Source organism: Montipora foliosa, chromosome 8 (genome assembly GCF_036669935.1).
Source record: "Montipora foliosa isolate CH-2021 chromosome 8, ASM3666993v2, whole genome shotgun sequence".
Taxonomy (NCBI): domain Eukaryota; kingdom Metazoa; phylum Cnidaria; class Anthozoa; order Scleractinia; family Acroporidae; genus Montipora; species Montipora foliosa.
The window spans coordinates 20,847,872-20,857,871 of NC_090876.1; the positions used below are offsets into that span (position 1 = coordinate 20,847,872).

Sequence of the window (10,000 nt, forward strand, 5' to 3'; positions counted from 1 at the left end):
AAAAAAGTAAACAGACAGGGAGACTGACTGAGCTAAAATGACCTACAATAGGTGTCCCGCCGAAACTGTTAACTTGAATAACCTTAGAGACAATAAATAGAAGATAAAAAAGGGAACATTTTTTCCTTCACCAAATTTGTAGTGCCTGACTTAGTTAAAGGAAATATTCGAGTATTTGAGAGGTTTCTTACATTTTGACGTCTTTATGATCGGAGGCCAGAAAGATCCGTATTGATCAGTCGATGGAAGTCTGGCATTTTGGCTGTACTATAGCAGGCTTGGGCGCTAAGTGTGACGTATTGCGCAAACTTGCTTGAACGCGGGAAACTTGAAAATGGTTCAGCGCGTTATTGTGGGCTGTTCTACTAATAGAACTCTCAGACACCAAAACAGTTTCCCTGTTAAAAATGAAGTCCTTCTCAAAGAATTGATCATCCGAATTTAGAAGGTAAAACTTGCCAAATATCCAGCACTGTCACATATGTTAGGATCATTTCGAACCTTCCTGTTTTGAAGGTGTCTTGGCCACATCGGTCGATGCGACAGTTGCATTTAGTTGATGGAATGTTAAATTTCTGACTCCATGGATTTCATTTATACCCAGTGAGTAAGCTATGTTTTCTTTATTCGGGGGATTTGAGTGGCAAACCCGGCGCCTGAGAAGTGAACCGAAAAGTTGTTTTTGCAAGCAACTGGGACACTTTATTTTATAAATGGAATTCGCGCTTCAAGCTGGGTTTTATAAACTCGGCAACGATCACAACGATGTTTAAGTTTGAAAATTCGCAAAACTACGAACAGAGTTATGAGTTTACATACATGTTGTTCATTTCTCGCAGCACTCACAATCCACGTGCTTGACTTAGACCCACGATGGCAGTTTGTAGCACTCCTCTTTGCAAACACATTTACGGTCGAAAAGCTAGAATGCTGCGTTACACAACGAATAGCTTGATCTGCCGGCACATTTAAGTTTAATGGATATCAAGCTTATATCTAAATGTGTTCGTTATTAAAGACTTATGAGCATCACAAGATGTCTGTAATCTAAAGTTTGTCAAATTGATTCGAAATGACAGACAAAACAATAGCAGCCAACAGAATCTCGTAGTAATCAAGCTGTTTTTATTGCCTTTTTAATACAATCAATTCTCCTGATGTTTTGTTCATAGCCTCTTCTCTCGCGGCTGCAGATGCATTCGTTTTTTCGCTGTCCCAGGCTCCCAGTTCACGCAAAAATCACAGCTGCACCAAGTCGTATTTCCCATTCTTGAGTCTTCTTTCGGTTGCTTCCTCTTCGTCGGATCCTGAACTTTCTCGCATCGGTTCGAAAGAATATGGTTCAAGTTCTGCCATAAACTTATGTGTATTAACGACGAAGAAAGCGGAGTAAATGGCAGCAGACATTCCTTTTTTAGAAGTAACCGGAAGAAAAAGCAAACAAAATGGCGGGCGTTCAAATTGGAAAAACAACCAGAGATTTCGGGCAAATTCAAGGTCTTTCAAATTAAAAACGGATTTATCCGGTTTTTATTTTTTATTTTGGAAAATAACGTTATATTTCGACAATAATAAGACACACAAAAAAGGTGATCCTCTATAGAGGCTTCAGTTCTCCTTTAACTATTCCCTTGACAACCCTCGAGCCTCTCCATCCTGCCGTCAGAATATCAATTTCTGACTAATCATTTAGTCATTCAGTCGTCACAAATTACATTTTTTCCGAGGGAAAAGGTACTCTAAAATAGATGGGCCTGTAAAAATGCCATGACATAAGAAAAATGCCATCGCTCCTAGTCGTGGGCTCCGCGCACCGGTGGCTCAGTTGGTTGAGCATCGGGCTGTAATGCGGGAGGTCGTGAGTTCGACTCCGGCCGGACCAACACTCAGGGTCTTAAAATAGCTGAGGAGAATGTGCTGCCTTTGTAATTACATCTGCAAACGGTTAGACTTTCAAGTCTTCTCGGATAAGGACTGTAAACCGGAGGTCCCGTCTCATAACCCTTGTTGGAAATTAAATAGTATGGGACGTTCAAGAACCCACTCACTGTTCGATAAGAGTAGGGAGGTAGTCCCCGGTGTTGTGGTCTATTAAACCTACGCTGGACGGGGGCATCTTTCACTTCCATAAAAATTAATTGTAAACTGCGTAACAAGCAGTCTGGCTAAAGCCCCCCACAAAAGTATTGTAGAATTAGTCCTGAAAAGCCCCGTGGGGGAGAGACTAATAGCAAATCATTGTATCTCATTGTATCCTGTTAAGGTATGTATATTTTTCTACGAATTCAGTCGGAAAACGCAGTAATTCGAAGAAGGAAAGTGGGTGTTTGTGTTGGGAAGTCCGTGTGAGCTTTTCCAATTACCTTTCAGGTGAAAATAAACAGGGACATGCATGTCGTATGTCCTGCACTGAGAGTATCAAGCCAAGAGCTTCGTGACAGCAACGTGGATAATTACCACATCTGACTACGATGAAAACTACACTCGAGCGAATTCTAAACGTGGTTTGCCTTAAGCTGCCGCGGCTGAGAGATTGTCCGAAAAATGTATATTTGGCCGAGGGCAAATATGAAATCTTGAGGACAATCTCTCAGCCAATGACATTATCAGCCAACATACCAGCAAGTCAGATAGGGGTTTATTTATTTTATAAGCCTGCCATTAATTTTCATATCTTGCAAAAAACACCGCACGTAAAAACCCAGTGTTGGATGTGATGGCGATGCTTCCTATTTATTTATTTTTTTTCTTTTTCTTTACATTTAGAAGCAAGGGAGCCGAGAGAAGCTTTAAAGCTTATGTAAAGAGCTACTTCAAAATATATAAATAACTATAATAGAAAAAAATGCTGTCAACCGAAGAACAATTGAATTTGCTATAACTAAGGACACAATTGGCAAATATAGAACAATCATTGGTTATCACAAAAAGGTACAATTAACACAGAACAGAAAAGAATGAGAAAGCTAGTAATATAATAACTCTAAAAGACACAAAAGCATCCTTCATTAAGCAGTACAAAGAAGTAAAAGCAAATGCAGATGTAGTCAGGTTTGCGTTTTAAAAAAATTGATTTTCCCCCACGAAGAAGTCTAATCTTTTAAATCCCGATCGCCATTTTGATTTACCACTACACCCGGCCCCAGTATTTAAATAGTCCACCCTACACTGGGTAATACGCTTTGATGAGGAAGAAAATACTAAATAGCGTCAAAAGAGAAAAAAGCAACAAAGGCGTTACAGCATTTTGTGGTTTTGGTAGAGGATGCTAAAGAACTGCAAGAAAAGATACGACAAGCTGGTATCTCAATCCAAAGGGATCACTCAAACCGTTAATTAAACGCCTGTTATTTTTCGTATCGATAGTGCATGAACGGCTACAAAGCCTAGCTGGTGTATAGAACTTATTGCGCGATGGATAAAATGGAATAAGTCTTTTTTTTCTCCAGCTGTAAAACTGTTTTAATAAAGCTGCAATCACTAAACATAAAACTTACCTACTGTTTTTCAAACTCCCGAGTTCGATTTTCGAAGATCTGCAGCCGAAACCTTGAAACCAATTTTTTCTCAACGTCAGTGAAAAAATTCCTTGCGATGGTATATATTTTAATTGTTTTCCTTTACTTTGTAATCAGTTTTGCTCCACAACAGTTTGCGCAGTATTTATTTAATGGGAAACGCAGTCAGAGGAAACTAAAATCTGATTGGGTGACGAAGAGAGGGATTTCAGCTTCCAATTGCATGCTCAAAAGATGACATTGCGCTCTGGAGCAGGATGATTGCTGTCAGGTTAACTGATCGGAGAGGAATACACGGCTTAAAATTACTAAGTTCTGTACAAATGCGATACATCCAGTCTGAACAAAATAATTTAACACTGTCTTAATTCTAGCCAATTGAATTTGAACTAAAGTTTGACTCACGTATGTATCTTAAAAACGGGTGGCTTACGCTCAATAAGGCAGATGCAGTTTACCGTTGTTAAAAAAAAAAAAGCAGCATCAACAAACAGAAACTGTCAACAAGAGAAGCCGAATTGACTGGACCAGTCAAAGAAAACCAACAAACCGTTTAAAACACATCCGCGAGTTAGGGAAGCCGAAGAGACAGTTTCGCAATAAAGTAAGCTACAATTTCGAACAAAGAAATGAAGCACAAACACTATTGATAAAGGAAAGAAGGACACGGATATACAACCGCAATAATAACTTTAAAAAAAGAAGCAGCATGAAATAGTCATGCCATGAGGTATCGGAGGTAGCCGGATGGCACTCACTCGATCACTCCATTGCAATTAATCTATTCAATAAACTTCCATGTATCACTTTTCCTTTGCCTCTCACTTTTGTCCCCAGAGTCACGCGCATCTTTTAAAGGTTTTAGGATAGTGGTAATGTTTTTGTTTTTTGTTTTTTTTGGATTTTTTTTTTTTGGTTTTTATTTTTTGCTCCGTAAGTCTGGGAGCGAATTTTCATGTAATGGCGTCGATTTTTAGTGAATGTAGGTTTAACGGGCATGTTTTTCGTTCGGTCTTCAAACAAAATATGCCTTTGTGGAGTTGGCAGATTGAACTCTAATACCGTATAGAGAATGCGTGCGAAAAATGAACGCGGGATTAGTAAAGGTGACGATAAAATACCGTAGACATTCTGTCGATCCTGTGACGACTTATGAAATAATCGCTAATTATTCCTTGAATATTCCTCTCATTCCGAGAGATCGAGGATTTGCTTACCAACAGGAGGTAGAATGTAACATGGAATGGGTGTTACATATCAGCTGAGCTAAACCTCTCATGCATGGTGTTATGCAGCACTGCTTTTCTTTAAAAATTACAGACTTATTAATACATACAAATCCCACCCTGGTCAGAGTTTTTCTCTGTCCTTGTGCGGGCCCCAATTCCAATACTAGGGTTGATCTCTGATGGAATAATTGGGTACTGAAACTTCACAGTAGTGTTAGGCCTCACTCGAACTTGGAACATTAACCTCAATATGCTAGCTACTGAAGGACAACAACTAATGATTACATACATTTATATCTCGAAAACTACTCGATTTCGCAAATCATGAGCCGCTAGCGAAGTCACTTGACAAATACATGATTTGCCAAACTCAAAAGCGTTTTTGTTCGTCATTTTGGAGATTCGCCAGCTATTTTTCTCATAAAATAGACCCTGGAAGTCAAGAGAAATTGCCGTCTAATACTGTATGCCACATGGATTGAGGAATATTTCCCAAACCCATGAAGCAGCAAAATGATGTCCACATATGAATCCCGTTGATGAACACCAGTATTTACATAGTACCATGCTCAAGAATTTCATTCAAGCCCCAAAGCAGCGGACTATGAAACAATTTGTGGCACAAGAATACACGAACTGGATTCATCGAAGCAGTGTTATAAAGAATTCTCTAGTTTTGATCTGGCTTAAATTAGGGTCTCACTGTTCCATCTATGAAACCCCAACTGTTTTCGAGTTTAGCTCCTTTATCATGTCTAGTGGCAGCAAAGTGATGGAGACGGTCCATGGAAAGCCATGGCAGATTTAACTGTGCGAGTATTCATCAAATACATAGACCATTATTCGGTTTGTAATCAATGCATGCAAAGTTGTGGAACTGGTCTCCCGAATTAAGGTACCACATCTGCAAACCGACACGGGTATGCAAAGCGCTTCAAAAACACACCAAAAGCCCCCATTCCGTCCACAAGAATGCCATTAGGGCATTTCATTATGTCTGGAATATCAAGAACTTATCCAAGTAAATAAATATCGTTCTTAAGAAAGCGAAACTCGGCGTTACACTCAACTTCCGCCATAGAATCAAGATCTAAGCGACCATACTTTCAATAAGGAAATTCGAGATTTCCAGAGGAATTTAACTCGTACAACAGTGCAAACTCTGTATCATCAATGCTGCCATCTTGGTAAGCAAACAATAAAGCTTCCCGTGTCTCTATGAATGTTTCCGTCGTATTGTTGTATAACTAATACCCGCTATAAAGCGAAAATGTGACGGCGCTCTCGCCCTGGGCCCTTCTCGGTTTCGGGTGTTTCAAATCTGCGTCGCGCGCTGGCTCGTAAAGTCCCCATTGACGTCAATGCGTGGTTGATTTGTCAACCCTAGACGAGAACGTGTTCAATATTTAACCAAAAGTACACAAATATGTGATGTGATTTTGCCACCCACTGTTTAGACCTACCTGAGAAACATTGGAAAGATCCGTTGAAGAAAGATCAACATGCCGCATTACGTTGTTGTCCGCAGTAACAAGCAGTTTAAAAACAAACTCCAGTATAATCAGGTGAACGTCAAGGATGAGTTAGAAGAAAAGTCCTGCACTTCAGAAATGCCAGAGAGGTGTTTTGAGAACTGCCAGGATTATGCTGCTGTTGAGTCTATTAAGGACGGTGCCTACTATTGTTATTGCGTATACGTTCAGCGCATCTCGAGATACTAGAATTTCATATCGGCGGTGCTTACTAATACAGGGATATTTTTGCGCGGTTCAAAACTATGCGGAGAAAGCAGAACTCAACAAGTGTTTTTGGTATCCAAATAGAAAATTGGGGGTAACCATGCATTTTTCAGAGATAATTAAGCTTCAGTTTGGAATAGGACGCCATACATTGCTTTGTATTTTAAAGCTTTTTACAAATATTGTTGATTAATTATCTTCGAAAAATGCGTGGTTACCTCCACGTTTCTTTTTGGATTCAAATAACACTTGTTAAGATCTGCTTTGCCCACATAGTCAGTAAACCGCGCAAAAATATCTTTGAATCAGTAGGCACCGTCCTTAAAGCAGTTGGTTCCCAGTTACCTCTAGTTGGAGATGGACGAAATCAGCCAAGAAATCATTACCTTCCAAGTTCTATGGCTGCACTGCAGTGAAAGTATGGATTCAGTTGATAAAGTCTGCGTGTGCCTCTAAGGCAACTCAGACAGTCCAGTGCAGGTAATGGGCTCCTGGTATATATAGTGACTACAAATTTACTATGATGACTCTTACAGATGAAACGTAGTTTCAATGTTCAGGCACAGCCCTTGTTTTCTTTTGTAACTTTTTGAAGATCAATTTGGTTTGCCGAGGCAGTGTAGGAAGTACTAATGAATTGACTTGAGCAAGGCAGTCGATGCCTTTTTTTTTTGTAACTCCCGATAGAGTTTTACCGGGAATTCCAGGGATAGTGTAGTTCCAATAAGAAATCTATGTCAATAATTATTCATTTTTTTTATTGATCACGTATAATTACTTTACCACGCCTCCTTGGATCATTGAAATGCACTGTGTTTTTGTTTAAGAGTTTCGTCTATCAAGAACTTGAAATTTAAAGGACTAAAATGGTTTCTGGTGTTTTTTTTGCAAACATTTTCATTGAGGAGGAGATCACCCCATGCCTCCAATTCCGCCTGCAAAGAACAGGCTAACACCCTTCCAACGCGTCCTTCGATCCCGAGACTCCCAAATTTCAAAATACAAGTTACTTTAAATATTTCTGCCCCCTCAGTTTTTCCGGGCCTGATAGGGCCCTGCAGACTTGAGCGGCTTTGCAATAAGAGACCAAATGCTCAGGACACAGTGTGTACAATTTTGAAGATGAGTTTCGTAAAAAAAGAAGAATTATCCTACAATTTCTAACAAATAAAGGAACGTAACACGAAAAGGAAGTCAACGGAAAGCGAAACAAATAACGAAGGCAATGAACGTTTTCAACGCCTTCTTGATCAATTTCTAGCTGTCGCAGCTGATGAATTGCCAGATATTGAAGATGACAAAGCTGTGAATAGACACCACAGCGGTAATAAATAACAGCCTGTAAAGCAAAAAAAGAAAAAGAAATCATTATGTAGTTGATGAATGATTCTACACGATTGAATCATTATGAGGAGGGACAATCTTTCCGCCATCTTCTTTTACGACTTTGTAGGCAACCAACATCACAATCGAGTATCAGCCACGAAATTAAAACAAAATAAACATGATTCGCGAAAGCCTCTTTTTCATTATCCTCGAGCAGAGGACAAATTGAAAAATACCTGTCCAAAGGTACGGGCAACAAGCTAAGGACGGAGGAAAGCAAAAAATTGCTCGACGAATGGCTTTAGCTTGCATATTACCTCACCCACATCTCCAGCACGCGACCGAATCGTCACCTTAAGTATCCCAACAGCTAGAAAGTCATGAGCGGTGATAACGGTTTTCAGAAGGTCCGCAATAACCAAGTTGACCACAAAGCTGATTACTGGTGAGACTTACATCAACCAATGTTATCCCCTTAGATACGTATTTCATTTTTTTCCCTTTGGCACACTGTAGGCACATTCAATCCATGTCTATGCTTAACTCGATATTTAACAAAGTTGCAATTTGTTTACACTGGAATCAACCGTCTACTCTCTAGATGCTGTTACTAACATACGCACGTGCACACGTGTACCCTTCAATTTAATCGGCTGTAGTTCATGGACAGGTACAAATATCCATGGTCTAAGGTTTCGTGTGGAAGATTTGATGTCATGGCTTTGCCCACCGCCACAGCTGATAGGTAAAATCAACGCATTTTCCTTTAAGGAATTGGTATTTTGGACAACAAGTGTCTTGAAAAGAGTTTTTCTTGTTCCCATCTGATTGTCGGGAGAGAAATTAAAGTGCAGTAAATACCTTTTTCCAAGATGGCGGCCATTTAGATGTTCTTTTATTTTTATTCAAATTAGATTTTGATGCCTCGTTAAACGCAAAATTTTCTTTTGAATTTTAAGCTTAACAACGAGGCATTGGCTAATTTGAATAAAAACAAAAGAATATTTAAATGCAGGGCCATTTTCGAAAAAGGTGTATGAACCAGAAACGAAGTCACCTTTCACTCGAGTGTCACCTCGAGACCATACACGTTAAGCACCTTTTGATATTATAAAAGGTAATAATAAGATGACCCAGTAACCCAATTCCGTCAATTAGCAATCGTTTTTTTTTTTTTTCTTAATAACCTTCTGATTTATTTACCCATGCAGTGATACAAGAGCAGAGAGAAATGTAGAAACTGTCATTAAGATTTTATCGTGTGATAAAGCACCTGGATCTCATATTCTCCTTGCGAGAATACTCTGCCAGCTACGGCTACTGTCATTTCGAGATTGGTTATCAATTCCTTTGAAAAGATTGTTTTTCCAATACCATGGAAAATTGTAGAATTCAAAATTATGTGAATTAAGGAGGATCGAAAGGGTTTTCAGCAGGTAACAGATATTTTTATATTCGTCTAATACTGTTTTCAATCAACGTTTTTAAAGGTGTTTGCGAGGCCCAAACACTTGCCATGGTAACGGTACAGCACTGATAAAGAACCCTCTAAAACTGAGGTTTTTGAAAGTGTTTAAAAACTAATTAAGTGACTTGGTATGTTTTTTTTTTTGTTTTCAGTTTTCGAAAGCTCATTAATTTCTCTTGCCTAAAAAGTGGTATGGCAAATTTTAAATTAATTCACCAGATAATAAACTAAACACAATGACTAAGCTCAAATGCTTAAAGACGAAAAACGGAAAACTAAGCATAATGGTAGGAAAGATAATTTTTGTGGCAATAAACGGATTATCATTGCTAAAGACATCTCTTTAAACCATACTTGACTGAGTGGATGTGTAGAGCCTAGCTATGCTGCACAAGTCGGTCATCACAGTGTACAGCTGCGATGGCCAGGATCATGCAGTTTTTTCAAGACTACCTAGCTCAATTAACCAAACCCCAAATTGCCCTTTCCACCAAGAAAATTCTTCCCAGAACTTATTATTAATATGGTTTAATTATGGATTGGCAACAAAAAAATCTCAGAAAGTACACGTGTTTAAATGGATGCCTGTTGTCAAAAGAGGCATAAAAAACTTTCAAAACAAAACCAAACAATCGTTTAAGTGCCCATGCTTGACCAAAGTTGACAGAATAAGCAGAACCTGAGAACATTCATCGACTTCATTGATTTTTTTCGACCAAT

At 39.0% G+C, this 10,000-nt stretch overlaps 1 protein-coding gene across 3 annotated transcripts in view; it reads right to left on the reverse strand.

Annotated features, from left to right (window-relative positions):
- Positions 1–9,081: 9,081 nt before the first annotated feature.
- LOC137967851 (pyroglutamylated RF-amide peptide receptor-like) overlaps positions 9,082–10,000 on the reverse strand; it is a 21,907-nt gene continuing 20,988 nt past the window's right edge. For 2 of the 3 annotated variants that reach the window (XM_068814448.1, XM_068814447.1), the window contains one exon: positions 9,082–10,000. This exon is cut by the window's right edge and continues 688 nt beyond it. The gene's annotated coding sequence lies outside the window, so the exon portion shown is untranslated. The other variant, XM_068814446.1, reaches the window with a different exon arrangement.